Genomic DNA, 19273 nt, shown 5'->3' on the forward strand with positions numbered 1-19273 from the left:
GTTTCTTGGCCCAAGCAATTCTCCTCTTCTTATTGGTGTCCTTTAGTAGTGGTTTCTTTGCAGTAATTCAACCACGAAGGCCTGATTCACGCAGTCTCCTCTGAACAGTTGATGTTGAGAGATGTCTGTTACTTTAAGCATTTATTTGGGCTGCAATTTCTGAGGCTGGTAACTCTAATGAACTTATCCTCTGCAGTAGAGGTAACTCTGGGTCTTCCTTTCCTGTGGCGGTCCTCATGAGTGCCAGTTTCATCAGAGGTCTTGATGGTTTTTGCAACTGCACAAAGTTCTTGACATTTCCCGTATTAACTGACCTTCATGTCTTAAAGCAATGATGGACTGTCATTTCTCTTTGATTATTTGAGCTGTTCTTGCCATAATATGGACTTGGTATTTTACCAAATAGGGCTATCTTATGTATACCACCCCTACCTTGTCACAACAGAACTGATTGTCTCAAACACAAATTAATTTATAACAAGGCACACCTGTTCATTGAAATGCATTCCAGGTGACTACCACACGAAGCTGGTTGAGAATGTCAAGAGTGTGCAAAGTTGTCATCAATGCAAAAGGTGTCTATTTTGAAGAATCTCAAATATTTGTTTAACAATTTTTTTGGTTACTACATGATTCCATATGTGTTATTTCATAGTTTTGATGTCTTCACTATTATTCTACAATGTAGAAAATAGTAAAAAATAAAGAAAAACATTGGAATGAGTAGGTGTGTCCAAACTTTTTACTGGTACTGTATGCTTGTAAATTTACCATTAAAAAGAACCATGTGTTTGAGTGTCCATATAGCTGTACCATGATATTTGCGTTGCTACTATGTAACCCTCCAATTGTTCTCGACTATTCCACCCGCTAAAGCCCCTCCCCATCCCAAGTTGGGTTGTCATCCCAGTGACCGGCAGACCACCCCCGTCCTCCAGGATCCCTAGGCCCCCCGAGAGGCCAGGACCTATCCTTCAAAAAAGAGAACACAGTTCCACCCACAGAACAGAAGCAGATCAATCTCTAAAAGTATTTCCAATGCTCTCACCTCAATTTGCTTTATATATAACTATTCAAATATATATATCTTAACATCATTAACAATTAATATGCGTAATAATGTTGTCAGTTCATACAAATGATTGTTACCTATAACCAGGATTGCCATTGCATTACATTTTTGTTAAGCAATTATTATTTTAGCAAACAATTATTGTGATTCCTACTATATTGTCCCTAACATCCTTGCCCCTAGCAATAGATGTGGGATACATACACACAAACATACTCTTACACACTCTATCCCTTTCCCCCACAATCAACCATAAGCTCAGATGTTCAACAGTTGTTACATCCTAGAGCCCAACTCAAGAAAGGACCTGATTTATGAATGCATTTACAGTTACAGCTGTTTGAGAAACCATGCAAGATTGAGCAAAAAATTTGAGAAATTTGAGAAGTCTTAGGTGATGAAGATCAGATCCACCCCCTTCCCCTGAAAACACACACGCGCTGGTCCTCCTGATCATTCTCCCAAGCATCTCTCTGCAGTCAGACATACGGAATTGTTTTAAGATGGTCATACTATGGATCATTTAACAATTTGATTTATAATTTTAGGACCCTTACAGGTATTAAAAATATATATACACAAAAAAAAAATATTGAATTTGGCCTTTACTACTATAACCCAGAGACAGACTGCTCCTGAGGTATTTCCTGATCCTGTCCTCTCACTCTAAAATAACAGTACGTGATTAAGATCATGTGTTGCCACAGACACTCATGCACTGCAGAAAGCCTGAAAAAGCTGAAAGCTCATGTATCATTGATTTTATACAGTAAGTTAGGCAATGGATGTCATAAGTGTGTGTGTACAGCATCAAAGTCTACGGGAGCATAACTGGAATTCACATTGTTCAAATGCAGTACCTGAATTACTGTTGACCCTTATGCAATGTGCACTAAAATAACATCAATAATAACATCAGAAATCACAAAACTGCATCATTGTGTGTGCGTGAGCGCATGTCTGGAATGGATGTTTTCCTTAGGAAAGCTAAAATGTCCTGGGTCTCAGGGGTAGCCGGCTGGTAAAATTATTCTATGAAAGAGCTGGTCCCAGACTCCCAGTGGACCATAACTTACCATGCTACAGTACACAGTGCCTTGAAGTATACAACACATTGCTTTAGCCTTCACCAACAGAGTATGATTTAAAGTCTGGCTTGGAAGGCACCACCCTGACACAGTAATTACTAAGAAGAGGTCAAACACACATCTATAAATTGAACGTTATAACAACTGTCTGATGATAAATTGAATGCAAACTTTCCTATTTGTCTGTGTTTTTTTTCTTTCTTTCTGCAGTGCAGACAATAAAACATTTTCCAACTTAGAATCCTTGGTATTGTTTTGGAAAAGAGAGAGGGGTCCGGAGGAAGGGAGAGAGAGAGAGGCATTTGAAAGCTGGAGCTGCTGATGAGATTAGAATGAGCTGGTCACAGAGACAGACAGCATCAGGGAACGAGGGAGGAAAGGAGGGAGGACTCAGCAGTGGCTCTGCTCTATCTGACCAGACCCTCCTGCCTGTACCCAGATGTCAGGGAATAATGGGCTTTGCATGCATGAACCCAACTTTACCACAACAGCCCAAATCCTGCAGTGGAAGACAGTATCTACGCCCACAAAATGTATACACCAGTCACACACACATGTGCACGCTCATTCGCACACACAAGGAGAATATGTATTGAAGAAAGTTCCCAAAATCTAGCTATAGTCCTAAGTTCACATCCATGCAGTTTGGGTATGAAATTGTTTGCCAAGCGTTAGCTCGATTCCGTTTCCTCTTGACAGTATTTTCCATGTGATGCTCCAAAACTTTCCCAGAATATAACAGAACTGCTAATAAGGCCTTTCTATGTGTAAAACTGACCTCGCTATTGAATGAAAGAGGGATTTGATGTCCTTGTGTGGGAGTGTATTACCGTTTTGCCATCATATCAATGCACAATTCTCCAATGTATCTTGATTCATCCCTGAAAAGCAATCATCTCTGGGTAAGTTTGCTCTGATAAGTTTTTGCACTTAAAATGTATCCTATAGATTAGTTTGCCTGTGTCAGTAGAAAAGTGGTTTGGGGTGGGAAAGATTCATCCAACTATGTTGTAAGTAATATCCTCTTCGACGCCACAGGTTAAAACAATCATGCTTTAGATCTGCTCTGAACTGCTGTCAGTCAGAACTGTTGCCGAGAACTGTCTGCTGATGGCTATAAACCACTGCTTGAAAATGACTTAACTTTTTGCAACAACGTATTCCATGGCGCGGCATGATCAATTTCTCGAACAAAGCACAATTGCACAAGTTTCCTACAACACTGGAAAAACTCCAGCAACATCAACAGATTCAAATAAAAACACACATTTACGAGCTTGCATATTTATTGCACTACTTTTAAAATTGCCAAAAAAAAATACATGGGATACTGTAAGTTAAGTGCATCGTTGTAATAATTTTGCAAAGCTGGCATATCGTGTTTTTTTCCAACCATATACAGTGGTAATTACTGAATACCTGACTCAACACACTACAGCACATCCTGCATATGCTATTCACTTTGCTATGTACAAAATAGCTTACATATTAACTAGTCTGAAAGGAAAGAACTGCAAGAGGAAAAATGTGTAACAAATCAACTCAATGAGGAAGAGAGCAAGCGATCAATAACACTAGAGCATGCTGGTACAAAAAGGTCCCTAGAATAGAGGGAGAATGGAAGACAAAAGAACAACAACATGGGCTTTCAAGTTGGTTATTATCATATTAATATTAGAATCTTTAACTAAATAAATTAACAGGGAAGCAAAGACAAAACTGCAAATACTGACATTACTTTGATGTTTTAAATCTATAGCTAAAAACAATAAAAAGCTTTTTGGTTTTAGTTTGTCTGTTTTATAACAAAGTAAGCTTCTCATCAACATTCATTTACAAAATCATTCAAAAAAAATACATAAATTAAAAAGATTGTTCTATTCTAACTTTGCTACATGTGCACCATTTGGAAAATTGTATTCAATTTTTTAAAACAAGATTATATGCATCATGTGATTCCAGTCTCACGTTAACTAACATTAAGTCACACATGACTCTATAGGATTAAGTCATATCCAGCTGGTGAAGGAGATGAGGAAAAGTTGAAACCCTGAACCCAAACCCAAACAGGCTGGGCCTTAAAACACATCGAGTGTGTTCATTCCTTTTAGCATTTAACTCTATGTTTCCATGTGACAAATTCATAACTCACTCGTATGTGTGCAAAATCTCTTAGATCTCCGTTACACACAAACATGCTAGGGGCAGAACTGCACTCTTGGTTTCGAGATTGTCTGTCAATCAAAACACACTTAAGCTTAACATTTTCTAAAAGTGACCAGTGCTGGGTACTACTAGATACATTGTATACCTTTGAATGCACATGTCAGTATTAAAGGGTAACTAGTGTTTTTAACAATTGCAGTTTTGTGATTGCTCCCATCAACATGGTATATCCTCAAATCTTCTCACATGTATCCTCTTTTCCTTTAGTAAAACATTGACCATGATAAAAGTTTATATTTCCTCAAATCTTAAATCCAATGAGAAAGCCGCACAGAAAACAGTGAAAAACTAAGCCAATCCAGACCAAGTTACAACAACCATGACAACAAAGAACCAACACCTTCTTTACTCAGAATGTGAAAGTAAAACAAGAAAACCCATCTCGGCTACCTTTCCAAGGAGCAGATTAAAGTCCAAAATAGCACCAATCATCAGTGTCTCAGTTCCGTGGCAGCATCTCACTCACTTACCACAAGGGAACAATGCATTTCTACTATAGCTACTTCTATAGGCTACATCACAGCGTACATAACTGTCTACACATGGTTTTATACTAGCAACAAACATTCTAAAAATTTTAAAAAGCAAACCTACTTAAAAGCATAAACGTTTAAAATACAAAAACACACTAGGAAGCATTTACTAGCTAACATGGAAAAAGGGGGGACTCTTAGCCTCAGTAAATACTGTAGAGTGTGTAAATATTAAGAGTTTTGAGAATGAGAGAAGAATGAGAGCTGAAGGGTGTGAATCACCCGAAGAGCAGAGCAATTAGGACTGTTAAAAAGTAAAATCTTGAACCTAACGTTTGAATGGTTCCGCTTCGAGGTGCAACCACTCCCTTCCAAGACGTTGAAGAGTGTGTTTTGTAGAGATAATGATACAGGTCTAGGCCTAGCTTAATACTGTGTTAAGGAGCGATCACATACTGCAGTTGAGTGTGTGAACAGTGCAGAGAACTGAGTGAGTGTTAAAACATAAATAGGAGGATAATGCTGCTGTTTGAACTGTGATTTGTTCTGTGGCAGAGTGGATGACATGCTGCTGCTTGTCAGTTACTGTACTCAGCCCACAAGGGGCCACCTGTAGAATTCGTAAACGTAGACGTGGGTCTCTGCTAGCCTGGTTCCAGATCTGTTTGGGCAGTCACCAAAGCCATGGAAGACAGCACAAACAGACCTGGGATCAGGCTAGGTCTCTGCTGTTGGAGACTGTTATTACATTGCTTTGTGTCATTCGGCTTTTCCTCTCCTTCCTGAAAACAAACATATCATCAAGGCTTAGAGTCCCTAACAAGCTACTGAATATCTATCTAATGTGTTAATAAATCACAAAAATAGACAGAGAAGGTATGAAACTTCAGAGTCATCATGATGTCATCTATACCCCCCCTTTCCCTTCCCCCCAAGAAAGGTTAGACATGATTACAAAAATCAGAAATTAAAATACTTTTTTTTCTCTCCCATTTGTTCTTTATGATGACAGTGTTTTGTTTCTCCCAGGAAGGAGTGAAGGGAAGGACTGGTGAGTTGTTTTGTTGCTGCTCCCCTTTGGTCCGACCGACAGTGACCTGCAGTCTTTTCTGTGAAAGAAAGGAAAAAGTCAATTCAAAATTTTAGACATGATAACATAATCGACAACGACTGCTCGTGTGGATACTCTAGGTTGAGACTTCATCCTGACTTCTTCATCCTGAAGAATCTTCTGTAAATTCAGCTATATGTAGATTTAGGGTCTGACAACATAATACTAGGAAACCTTTTTAACCACAATTTAGCCTAGGCTAGAGCAGGTTTCTCAGGATGTGTATCAGCTGTTAGAACGAGATAATGACACCTTTACAGTCCATTAAATAATACAGTAGCACTGCACTGTCATTCATTAATAGACTTGGCTGTTCTTACCTCAGGGGAGCCATCATAGCCTGTTAATTTCAGTCTGTGGGTTAAACTGGTACCTAAGAGCAAGAGAGACAAGCATGAAATATAACTATTTGATTCATGAACAACAGTGAGTCAGTGATCCCTAGCTGCAATTCATTACCCTAGAACTCACAACGAGACAAGCCAATACGGAAACAGAAAAGACAATAAGGGATCTGAGAAAACACATTTACGGTTGCTTAAGCTAGCATCATATTATAAAGTAGACTATAACTGTTAGGCCTACTCCTGGGCAATCCATGTTCTGAATCCAAATGCTCAAAGCAGACTCAAGGGGATCTTTATGACCAAACAGTTCAACTCAGCTCTTGCAATATTGAACTAGAATGCAGGACGACACACAAACATTGGAAAATCATTTTCTAGGACAGAGAAAAATGTAATGTAAAACAACTGAACTAGCCCTTCCTAGAATTTTCACATAACTTGAACTCAATACTACTGGAGAGAATCTGCCCTCCTAACTCCTTCCGTCTTACCGCAACTTAGTAGTTTAACATGACTTAGTAGTTTAACATGACTTAGTAGTTTAACATGACTTAGTAGTTTAACATGACTTAGTAGTTTAAATGCACATGTTACATTTACAGTACAGTAAAGTAGAGGCAGTAGGGAAGGCCACCTGTTTAAAACAGACTGTCTTTTCCACTTCCCAGACTGCAGCTTGGAGCGCCTCCAGGCAACACCAGTCAAACGAGGTCACATTTTTCCCCCAGCGGCAGTCCACTGCATTGAGGCTGTCTCGAACTCACTGAACCCACAGGCAGCCTTGAGCTAGCATAGACAGTGCTGCTGCATCGGAGCCATGGACTTATATAACTGGTCAGAGGCCTGCTCAATGCTGAGCGGTAGTGACGATACTGTACCAGCTAAAGCTGTGATTGGGTCATAAATACCGGTATATCACTGATTGGACAAGGGAAGGCACGCTTATATCATTACAGCATCTGATTGGTGATGGTTCAGTGTGATGTTCTGATTTGGTTATAGGTTCCTTCTCCATTGGTTAGATTAGGATATGATACTTGCCATGGATCATAATACTTACCATGGATTGTTTAAAATGCAGATTATATTGCCAATAGCAATACTGTTCCCATATAGTCTTGAATACACAGACAATACATAGAGCAAATTATGATAAAACAATATAGTAACAAGTCAAAGCAATAGCCTAGAGCTACATGTGGCAATATATTGATTTTAATGATCCTATCTATGGTTAAGTTGAGATCTGTGAATTTTAACAGGGCAGCATCAAATTTTACCTTGATTATCTGCAAGAGCCGCATTTCTACTGCATAGTCAGTCTGGCATCAGGGCAAGTGTGGGACTGCGAGATAAAAAAAATATATATATATATATACATATACACACACACAAATGTTTTATCATGTTTATCACTACAGACATAATTGAAGAAGCATCAAGCATTCAGTGACAGTCAGTATACATTAAATAAACGGCATCTCAATGCACAATAATGCGCCATGCAGTAAAAACGTATTATTAAATACACGTTTGCAGAAAGCAGACAAAAATGACTTCATCTTTTTCACTAAAAAAAGATGTAGCTAGTAAAAACAGCAAGCTGCCTTGCGGGGAGAGAACCCCATACACGGCTGCGTTGACCCAACTGCCCCCGTCTAAAAACAGATTCATGCAATCCCTGAATGAGCACCTGCCGGTGCTTCACAAATGTATCATTCAACAGCAATACACCTCGCTACATTGTGATTGTTACAGTTAATATCGTAATGTGTCAAGTAACATAATATTACAAATATAGCTAGCTATTAAATTAAAATACCAATGCTGCTGCATAAACTTGGTGGTTTGCAAGCAATAATCTAGCGTTTACGTCAAGCAAATTGTACTTTCCGTCTTTGCTAGCCTCTCAAACAAAGAAAGGGGGTTGCATTCAGTCTACGCCTGAAGCTGCTAGCTAGGGTTGGCTCGCACCAAAATGCCATGCCAGCTTGGCAGCTCGCTAGTTAGCTAACCACATAGCTAGCTAGCTAACGTAGCTAGACCGGTAAAAATAAAACACGTCTGCTAACACACAATTATGCTGCTACTGGCTAGCCAGCTAACCAGATTCGACAAGTAACATCGAACAGCTCATTGTAATTAAATGTACTTACAGATTGAAGCCCAGTTATACTAAAGTAATTTCCATTAGTTCGCTAGCCAGCTAGCGGTGGGGAGGCCAGCTGGCGCTGATGAAGTTTCAATTTTACTGGCACAATGTTGCATACGTGAAGCTCGTAAAAACGGCAAACAGCCTTGCGGGGACAGAACCCCATATACGGCTGCGTTGACCCAACTGCCACCGTCTTTAACTAACTAGCTTGCTGTTGGCTCGGGGCCAGGCCCCCCATTACGTCTGCAGTAGTGTACAGTCAGACTGCTCCGTGCTTACTCGGCAGTCTGCGGTAACTCAAGGTCCCCCTCTGTCTGGGAGAGACAGCTTCTCCAATCAGAGCGAAGGCCGGTGGAGCCAACCTCTAAACATTGAGGGGATTCGATGAATCTTGCCCGGACGCCATTGTAAGCGTGTTTTGCACCGGCTGAAAGTTGACTCCATTGAGTTCGAAACCGGGTTGCTTCCAGGGCGTGAATTTAGTGCCAAACTCTGTCCGATGGAGAAATCGGCTCAAAACAAACGTGACGTAATTAAGCACGTGTAGTAATGAGCAGGATTCGGTGTTTTCACATGCAAAAGTGCCTTCCCAAAGAAAACTATTTTAAAAATCCAAACATAAATTCTATGGAAAATGGTATGAAAATATTGTATGTTTCTGGACGATGTACCATGTTGACAACATGACAGAGCGGCGCAGATTACTGTTCCATTTGACAATGTCGCTCCTCCCTCACCGCTTTTGCTCAGTCACGTCACGGGCCATAGACCAATACCCCGCGGCTCAGCATAATCGAATTCGAAAATTAGGTGCACTAGATTTAGTAAAAAATGGGGGTGGTGTAGATAGGCCTACCACTGAAACCCTACTAGTAGGAGGCTGTACTAAAACCATAGATATGTAAATGTAGGATATGTCCCAATTATCTATCCTTCTTCCCAAACGGTGTTCACTTCCCTTCACTGATTTGATAGGAAATTACTGATATATAGTGGGAACTCCTACAAGTCCATGTCATGCCTCCACCAATCCAATGATTTTAGATTTGTGGTAAATAGTGAATGAGGGCACAACTCGGGGAAAATGCACTATTATTGGGAAGCACCAGTAGATTCCATTGTCTGTTTCTTGTAGTGAATAACGGAAGTATTACATACCAAAATTGTGACCGTGCACATGGTATTTATTTTATATATTTTTTTATTTAACTTGCAAGTCAGTTAAGAACAAATTATTATTTACAATGGCGGCCTATCTCGGCCAAACCCTAACGAAGCTGGTCCAACTGTGCAAATCAAATACACCTGTGTAATTCACCCAGACTGGACCCTGGATGTGGATTCCCTTGAATGTCCACTACCAACAGAAGCTCTACCACTTCTTCCCTGGAAGATAATGCACTTAAATTATTCCCTATATTTTTACTTAATTGGTTCCTGATTACACTTAATTACAGATTACAGTATTCAGTTTATCACCACAATTAGTGGTTTGGAGTTATCCACAAAAACGTTTACGACAATCTACCATTGCATGTTCATAATCAGAGACAGACATTACTAGTGATGAGTTCATACTGGCTTAAAACATTGACTGGCAAGTAATACCTCTCATGCACAGTGTTTATTTCACATCTTTAAGGCAGAACAGAAACAGCTGGAAAACCCCTGATTAATTTAAAAGCACAGGGTCTATAAAAGTGAATTCCTTTACATCCCTATTCAACATGGACCAAAAGAAGAGTGGAACTGCATAAGGGCTGACTGTGAGAGCGTGGAATATTTATGTAGTGAGGTCACCTAGTAACATGCAGCGTGGTCTCTTCGATCTCACTGCCTCTCTATGCTGCTTGGAAATGAAACATCTGCACATTCCTCCCCCATCCCCCCGACACACCACACAGCAAAAAAAGACTACACTCAAATACTGAAGTTTTCATTACACTTTTAAGGCTTTTGAGATCATGTGTCCTCTTAATTTCTGTTGAGACTAACTAAGATGATATCCGTTCCATTCAAAAACTTTGTAACATATTTCTTATGTGAACATAAGGTTCTGTATAGGTGGTCTGCAAGAAGCAGTGTTTAGTGTGCAGCAGGACTGTTCTACACTAGTCCAGCAGTGTTTAGTGTGCAGCAGGACTGTTCTACACTAGTCCAGCAGTGTTTAGTGTGCAGCAGGACTGTTCTACACTAGTCCAGTTTCAAGACCCTCTGACCATTCTTATGCATTTCTTCTACTTTTCTATACTCACTTTTCTATAATGTAGCAAGACATAACACTAAAGGAGACATTAACGTATACAATTGTATTCACATGAGCTATATAATAGCTACGTTAGTTTGAACAGTGGCTGCAGAACATAATAAATCCTTGAAATTGGACTCATGATCTGTGCACGGTTTCTGTGAGTTTGTCACTTGTACATGTATTAAATGAGAGGTTTCTTTGCAGAGCCATTTGAAAATATATGTCCTGTATCTTCAGGTAGCATGAAATAAAGAAACAAGTGTTGACATCACTGTGGTGTCAATCAAGCTGGGTCTTGTTCATACACCAAGAAAGAAAAACTGTAAATGCTCGGGGAATACACCCCTTCCAGTATATCTGATCTACATTCAAATAAACATATATACAATGCTAATTTTAAGTCAATGGTTTCTGATTTAAACGTAAAAAATGCTTCAAATAAAAACACAAATCTGAATGTGAAAGTCCCTGAGTAAACTGCCAAACTCTCCAATGTAGAAGAGTGAGTTAACATTGATTTCAAGTATTCTGCTTGTATGCAGATGGAGAAAAATGACCATACATGTCTAGCTTTGTGAGGTTTTAAAAAATATAACCAAATAAATATATTTTAGAATATATAGATTACCCAAAAGGCTAGAAGATATGATTGGGGTGAAAGAGCCCAAAATGTAATCATCCAATATGGGACATTGGCAAAGCTTCTAGGTGCCAGTTTGGACAAAACATTTATGATTTGAAGATACATTTTCACTTTGTTTGTGTTCCCTGTTGCCATCTTGTGGCCAAATCTATTCACTGCAAGCATGAAACAGCATAATCACAAGCAGAGACATAATTTTACAGCTACATACACAAACATACGTGCAAAGAACCCTGATTTTTCTCAAGCGCAATCTTTCAAGGATTTCTTAACATTTTGTTTTCCGGTTTGATTTAAACCGAGAGTGACTTCCGTTTCTCCTTTCACTTCCTCCTCCTTCCTCCCCCTCTCATCCCTCACTTCCCTCAACCTCAGTGAAGATGTCACTGAAGAAGTACTGGGACACGTTGAGGGGTTCCTCACCTGCTGAACAGCTGTCTACACAGGGAGACGTAATGGCCTGGGTGGCTGGTACCTGAGAAGGCTAGTGGAGAGAGAGATGGGGAGGGAGAGAGAGATGGGGAGGGAGAGAGGGATGGGGAGAAAGAGAGAGAGATGGGGAGGGAGAGAGAGATGGGGAGGGAGAGAGAGATGGGGAGGGAGAGAGATGGGGAGGGAGAGAGATGGGGAGGGAGAGAAAGAGAGAGAGAGAGGGGGAGGGAGAGAGAGGGGGAGGGAGAGAGAGAAAGAGAGAGAGATGGGGAGGGAGAGAGAGATGGGGAGGGAGAGATGGGGAGGCAGAGAGAGAAAGAGAGAGAGATGGGGAGGGAGAGAGAGAAAGAGAGAGAGATGGGGAGGGAGAGAGAGATGTTGAGGGAGTGAGAGATGGGGAGGGAGAGAGAGAAAGAGAGAGAGATGGGGAGAGAGCGAGAAAGAGAGAGAGATGGGGAGGGAGAGAGAGATGTTGAGGGAGTGAGAGATGGGGAGGGAGAGAGATGGGGAGGGAGAGAGAGAAAGAGAGAGAGCGGGAGAGAGAGTAGGACAGAAGCACAATAATAATTCTGTGTCTGATCGTACAAGATTATTCCCACAATGGTAGATCAATGTTTTTGTGTTCAGTGCAATTTTGCAGAGGTAAAATATCACCACATGTTGTCCATCTCTTTACCTTGGTAGCTGTAGTACATTGGGAAGTACTGGGATCTGGGTCTGAGTGGAAGGCCTGGACATCAGAGGGCTGTTCCCAGGTCACCCTGGGGGAACTGTCTGGCCTAGTGACCGTTCTGGTGAAACTAATGGTGGTGTTTCTGGTGGAGGGGGCAGGCGTGGTTCTGGTGGTGGAGGGGGCTAGCGCCGCCCGTTTCCCCCCTGGCCGGGTGGTGTTGACCTGGGGCCTCTGAGGGGCTGCTCTGGGCCCTCGAGGAGGGGCAGAGGGGGCAGCTGCAGGGGTGCTGGTTTTATTGGACATGAAAGAAAGAAATCCTATGGGTCTTCTACCAGGCCTATAGAGGGAAGGAATATTAAAGGATTTAAATCAATAATTATTCCTAATCAATCAATCTAATCCATGGAAGACATTAACCGAATGTGTCCTGTCAATCAACAACTATAATTCAACATGAGGTCCTTTCAACTACTTGAGATTTCATATTTTATTGAGGAGTTTACAAGTAATAGATAGTACAAACTGAGACAGATGGAGAGATTGACAGGTATTAGAATCTTCACCTGCTCAAGGGGCCACTCGTAGCCAGTGGTGTCATTTGACAGACAGCCTGAGACTCTGCCCCTGACCTACGGTACTCCATCTCGCCCCCTCCAGTGGGCGTGTCCTCCTCTGTCTCTGGGAGGTCTAAACGGCCCACAATCTCCTGCTCCTCAGCCGCCACCTCTCCTGATGCTGTTCCTGTGACGGAGGGACCTGGCTGGGCTGGGGGGCTGGGGGCTGTGGAGTGGTCCGTCTCTGGGGTGGTGGCGGTATGGTCTGGAGGCTGTGGGGTGGTCCGTCTCTGGGATGGTGGTATGGTCTGGGGTGGAGGCTGTGGGGTGGTCCGTCTCTGGGATGGTGGTATGGTCTGGGGTAGAGGCTGTGGGGTGGTCCGTCTCTGGGATGGTGGTATGGTCTGGGGTAGAGGCTGTGGGGTGGTCCGTCTCTGGTATGGTGGTATGGTCTGGGGTGGAGGCTGTGGGGTGGTCCGTCTCTGGGATGGTGGTATGGTCTGGGGTGGAGGCTGTCTTATGGTCCGTCTCTGGGATGGTGGTATAGTCTGGGGTAGAGGCTGTGGGGTGGTCCGTCTCTGTGATGGTGGTATGGTCTGGGGTAGAGGCTGTGGGGTGGTCCGCCTCTGGGATGGTGGTATGGTCTGGGGTAGAGGCTGTGGGGTGGTCCGCCTCTGGGATGGTGGTATGGGGTGGTCCGTCTCTGGGATGGTGGTATGGTCTGGGGTAGAGGCTGTGGGGTGGTCCGTCTCTGGGATGGTGGTGGTGGTATGGTCTGGGGTGGAGGCTGTCTTATGGTCCGTCTCTGGGATGGTGGTATGGTCTGGGGTAGAGGCTGTGGGGTGGTCCGTCTCTGGGATGGTGGTATGGTCTGGGGTGGAGGCTGTCTTATGGTCCGTCTCTGGGATGGTGGTATGGTCTGGGGTGGAGGCTGTGGGGTGGTCCGCCTCTGGGATGGTGGTATGGTCTGGGGTAAAGGCTGTGGGGTGGTCCGTCTCTGGGATGGTGGTATGGTCTGGAGGCTGTGGGGTGGTCCGTCTCTGGGATGGTGGTATAGTCTGGGGTAGAGGCTGTGGGGTGGTCCGTCTCTGGGATGGTGGTATGGTCTGGGGTAGAGGCTGTGGGGTGGTCCGTCTCTGGGATGGTGGTATGGTCTGGGGTAGAGGCTGTGGGGTGGTTCGTCTCTGGGATGGTGGTATGGTCTGGGGTAGAGGCTGTGGGGTGGTCCGTCTCTGGGATGGTGGTGGTGGTATGGTCTGGGGTGGAGGCTGTCTTATGGTCCGTCTCTGGGATGGTGGTATGGTCTGGGGTAGAGGCTGTGGGGTGGTCCGTCTCTGGGATGGTGGTATGGTCTGGGGTGGAGGCTGTCTTATGGTCCGTCTCTGGGATGGTGGTATGGTCTGGGGTGGAGGCTGTGGGGTGGTCCGCCTCTGGGATGGTGGTATGGTCTGGGGTAAAGGCTGTGGGGTGGTCCGTCTCTGGGATGGTGTTATGGTCTGGAGGCTGTGGGGTGGTCCGTCTCTGGGATGGTGGTATAGTCTGGGGTAGAGGCTGTGGGGTGGTCCGTCTCTGGGATGGTGGTATGGTCTGGGGTAGAGGCTGTGGGGTGGTCCGTCTCTGGGATGGTGGTATGGTCTGGGGTAGAGGCTGTGGGGTGGTTCGTCTCTGGGATGGTGGTATGGTCTGGGGTAGAGGCTGTGGGGTGGTCCGTCTCTGGGATGGTGGTGGTGGTATGGTCTGGGGTGGAGGCTGTCTTATGGTCCGTCTCTGGGATGGTGGTGGTGGTATGGTCTGGGGTAGAGGCTGTGGGGTGGTCCGTCTCTGGGATGGTGGTATGGTCTGGGGTAGAGGCTGTGGGGTGGTCCGTCTCTGGGATGGTGGTATGGTCTGGAGTGGAGACTGTAGGGTGGTCCGTCTCTGGGATGGTGGTATGGTCTGGAGTGGAGACTGTAGGGTGGTCCGTCTCTGGGATGGTGGTATGGTCTGGGGTAGAGGCTGTGGGGTGGTCCGTCTCTGGGATGGTGGTATGCTCTGGGGTAGAGGCTGTCTTATGGTCCGTCTCTGGGATGGTGGTGGTGGTATGGTCTGGGGTAGAGGCTGTGGGGTGGTCCGTCTCTGGGATGGTGGTATGGTCTGGGGTGGAGGCTGTGGGGTGGTCCGCCTCTGGGATGGTGGTATGCTCTGGGGTAGAGGCTGTCTTATGGTCCGTCTCTGGGATGGTGGTGGTGGTATGCTCTGGGGTAGAGGCTGTCTTATGGTCCGTCTCTGGGATGGTGGTATGGTCTGGGGTGGAGGCTGTGGGGTGGTCCGCCTCTGGGATGGTGGTATGGTCTGAGGTGGAGGCTGTCTTATGGTCCGCCTCTGGGATGGTGGTATAGTCTGAGGTGGATGCTGACACAGCGTCCTTGGCTAGGACCGAACAACTGGGCTGTTTACTTACTGCTGTGTTAGGTCTGATCTGCAGTTTGTCTAGGTCACACAGACAGAACTAAATGAAAAACATATTACACAATACAATAGATGGATGGAAGGATGGATGAATAGATGGATGGATGGATAGAAGGATAAAATAATGGATGGATTCAAGGATGGATGGATAGATGGTTGGATGGAAGAATGGATGGATAGAAGAATGGATGGACAGAAGGATGGATGATGGATGGAAAGATAGAAGGCTGGATGGATAGAAGAATGGATGGATTGATAAAAGGATGGATTGATAGGATAGGATAGAAGAATGGATGGATTGATAGGATAGGATAGAAGAATGGATGGATTGATAGAAGGATGGATGAATGAATGGATAGACAGAAGGATGGATGGATAGAAGAATGGATGGATGGATAAAAGGATGGATGAATGGATGGCATTGAATGAACAAACAAACAATGGAAAACATGTCTGTTAAACATTGTATTAGATGTACAACTACTGTGTATTCTGTGCCCACCTCTCCTGGCTCTTTCCTCTTAAAAGGAGGATCTATGTCCTCCCTAGTCTCCGCGTCAGCCATGGAGTCTTCTGAGAGATTGGCTGAGGCACACACATCTACTGGGCCTGCTGTGGAGCCAGACTCCACTTCCTTGATACTGGTGTATGTGGGTTGAGGGACGACCTCATCAAATGACATGGGCTCAGGGGCTTTACAGAGGATACCAGCATACCCTTCCTCCAAACCACCTCCAGGACCAACAATATCACTGCTGAAGGAGTGGAGGCATATGTCAGGTGACGAGAAACCGAGAGCACAAAAGAGAGAGATGGCGAGAGAAAGAGATAACGTACATTCATATGGTATATAAATTCAGTGGTGGAAAAAGTACTCAATTCTCATACTTTAGTAAAAGTAAAGGAAATGACTCAAGTAAAAGTGAAAATCACCCAGTAAAATACTACTTGAGTAAAAGTCTAAAAGTATTTGGTTTTAAATATACTTTAATATCAAAAGTAAATGTAATTGCAAAAATGTACTTAAGTATCAAAAGTAAAAGTATGAATAATTTCAAATTCCTTATATTAAGCAAACCAGATGGCACAATTGTTCATGTTTTTTAAATTTACGGATAGCCAGGGGCACACTCCAACACTCAGACATCATTCAAAAACAAAGCATTTGTGTTTTGTGTGTCCGACAGATCAGAGGTAGTAGGGATGACCAGGGATGTTCTCTTGATAAGTGCGTGTCCTGCTAGGCATTCAAAATGTAACGAGGACTTTTGGGTGTCAGGGTAAATGTATGGATTAAAAAGTACATCCTTTTCTTTACGAATGTAGTGAAGTAAAAGTAAAAGTTGTCATAAATATAAATAGTAAAGTACTGATACCCCCCAAAAACTTCTTAAGTAGTACTTTAAAGTATTTGAAGTACTTTACACCACTGGATAAATTGCATCTGGGGGGGAAACTAAGTGGACCGGGTTTGTGATGACTGACAGACAGGCACTAACCTCTGCTGCAGTTGAGAGCATGCGTCTGCGACCGGTAGAAAAGAGAGGGGCTCGGAGAGGATCTAAAACGTACAGCCATTCTCCTCCTCCATGGGGAAGAAAGGGATTTCAGTCAGGGAGAGGATGAAGATGGGCTCATCAGGGTCTGGCTGGGCCGGGTCCAACAGAACAGTTGATCCAGAACTTTCTGAATGCTGTGTGATGAGAGCATCACTTTGTTGAGAGAAGAAGATTTCCTCCGTGAGGAGAGATGTATCCTCCTGTCAATCCAAACATCAGACACACATTTCTGGAGCACATTTCCACATGCAACCAGACATCTGTGGTAGGAATACAATTAATGAATTACCTGGGTAGCATCAATGATGTCAGTAAGGGGGGTGAATCAGCTGTATTTCCTCCTATGAATACAAACATCAAAGGCACACAGATCAGACACACATTCTAAAAGCACATTACAGTAACGCAACCGGAAGACAATCAGACATTTTTATTGGAACACATTGAATTGTAAAATAGCGCTTATGGCTAAACTAATAGCTGATATTTATAATAACTTTACCTGAGTAACATCAATGATGTCAGTAAGGGGGATGACTTGGTGAATCTGTTGTATTTCCATGGGAACCTCATCAGCCTCCTCTGGTGTTTGAACTTCAGCGCAATGTCTCTGGACCTCAGAGCTGGGCCTGGTAGCCTCAACATGTGGTATCTGGACCTCAGAGCTGGGCCTGGTAGCCTCAACATGTGGTATCTGGACCTCAGAGCTGGGCCTGGTAGCCTCAACATGTGGTATCTGGACCTCAGAGCTGGGCCTGGTAGCCTCAACATGTGGTATCTGGACCTCAGAGCTGGGCCTGGTAGCCTCAACATGTGGTATCTGGACCTCAGAGCTGGGCCTGGTAGCCTCAACATGTGGTATCTGGACCTCAGAGCTGGGCCTGGTAGCCTCAACATGTGGTATCTGGACCTCAGAGCTGGGCCTGGTAGCCTCAACATGTGGTATCTGGACCTCAGAGCTGGGCCTGGTAGCCTCAACATGTGGTATCTGGACCTCAGAGCTGGGCCTGGTAGTCTCAACATGTGGTATCTGGACCTCAGAGCTGGGCCTGGTAGCCTCAACATGTGGTATCTGGGCTACAGGGCAGTTTTTGCTTTCTGGTACCTGGGATGAAGTGTGTGTGGCGGCTCTAGCGGTGTGACCCAGGTTGGGTTTGGGTTTAGGTAAACGGGCTCTGCGGGTTGGAGGACCAGTCTGTTTGGGTCACACCACCAGTCTGATGTTCCTAACTGAGACCCTACAGCACTGAGGGAGGAGGAAGTATATTCCTTTGGGCCATCGCAACCTTTCTCCTCTTCTGATGACCTCAGAGGTGACTCTGGGACTGGGGCTCTGGTTCTGCGTGTACCTGGGCCTGGCTGCTCAAGATTTGAGATGGGCTGTAGTTCTGAGAGTGTATTTGTGATGGTATCCAGTGTTGGCTGGGGTGGTTCTGACTGTGTGGTGATATCCAGTTTGGGCTGGGGTGGTTCTGACTGTGTGGTGGTATCCAGTGTTGGCTGGGGTGGTTCTGACTGTGTGGTGGTATCCAGTTTGGGCTGGGGTGGTTCTGACTGTGTGGTGGTATCCAGTGTTGGCTGGGGTGGTTCTGACTGTGTGGTGGTATCCAGTGTTGGCTGGGGTGGTTCTGACTGTGTGGTGGTATCCAGTGTGGGCTGGGGTGCTTCTGACTGTGTGGTGATATGTAGTGTGGGCTGGGGTGGTTCTGACTGTGTGGTGGTATTTAGTGTGGGCTGGGGTGGTTCTGACTGTGTGGTGGTATTTAGTGTGGGCTGGGGTGGTTCTGACTGTGTGGTGGTATTTAGTGTGGGCTGGGGTGGTTCTGACTGTGTGGTGGTATTTAGTGTGGGCTGGGGTAGTTCTGACTGTGTGGTGGTATTTAGTGTGGGTTGGTCTGGTTCTGTGTGCGTAGTAATATTTTGTGTACACTGTGGCTTTGAATGGGCTACTCTGGTCCTCTGAATGGGCTGTGGTTATCTGTGTGTGATGATATTTGCAGTGCGCTGTGGCTTGGAGTGTGTGGTACTTCTCTGTTTGGGCTGTGGTTCTGACTCTGTGGTAATACTCTCAGTAGACAGTGGTGATTCTGTGGTGATATTCATGGTTGGCTGTGGTTTTGAGGATGCAGTGATATTCAGCATTGGCTGTGGTGGTGGTTCTGATTGTGTGATGGTATACTGTGGTGGTTTTGACTTTGTGGTAATATTTTCTGTAGGATGTTTTGGTTTGGGTTGTGTGGT

The 19273-nt window shown here is 44.3% G+C and overlaps 1 long non-coding RNA gene across 1 annotated transcript; it reads right to left on the bottom strand.

Moving 5' to 3' along the window:
* Positions 1 to 3428: 3428 nt before the first annotated feature.
* On the bottom strand, positions 3429 to 8830 carry LOC110537023. The gene is made up of 4 exons (XR_002475549.2): positions 8474 to 8830; positions 7598 to 7662; positions 6291 to 6343; positions 3429 to 5968 (listed from the first exon to the last, which is right to left on the bottom strand). It is a non-coding gene; the product is annotated as an uncharacterized LOC110537023 (long non-coding RNA).
* Between the last annotated feature and the right edge of the window lie 10443 nt (positions 8831 to 19273).

The sequence above is a fragment of the Oncorhynchus mykiss genome, chromosome 12 (genome assembly GCF_013265735.2).
Source record: "Oncorhynchus mykiss isolate Arlee chromosome 12, USDA_OmykA_1.1, whole genome shotgun sequence".
In the NCBI taxonomy this organism is placed as follows: Eukaryota; Metazoa; Chordata; class Actinopteri; order Salmoniformes; family Salmonidae; genus Oncorhynchus; species Oncorhynchus mykiss.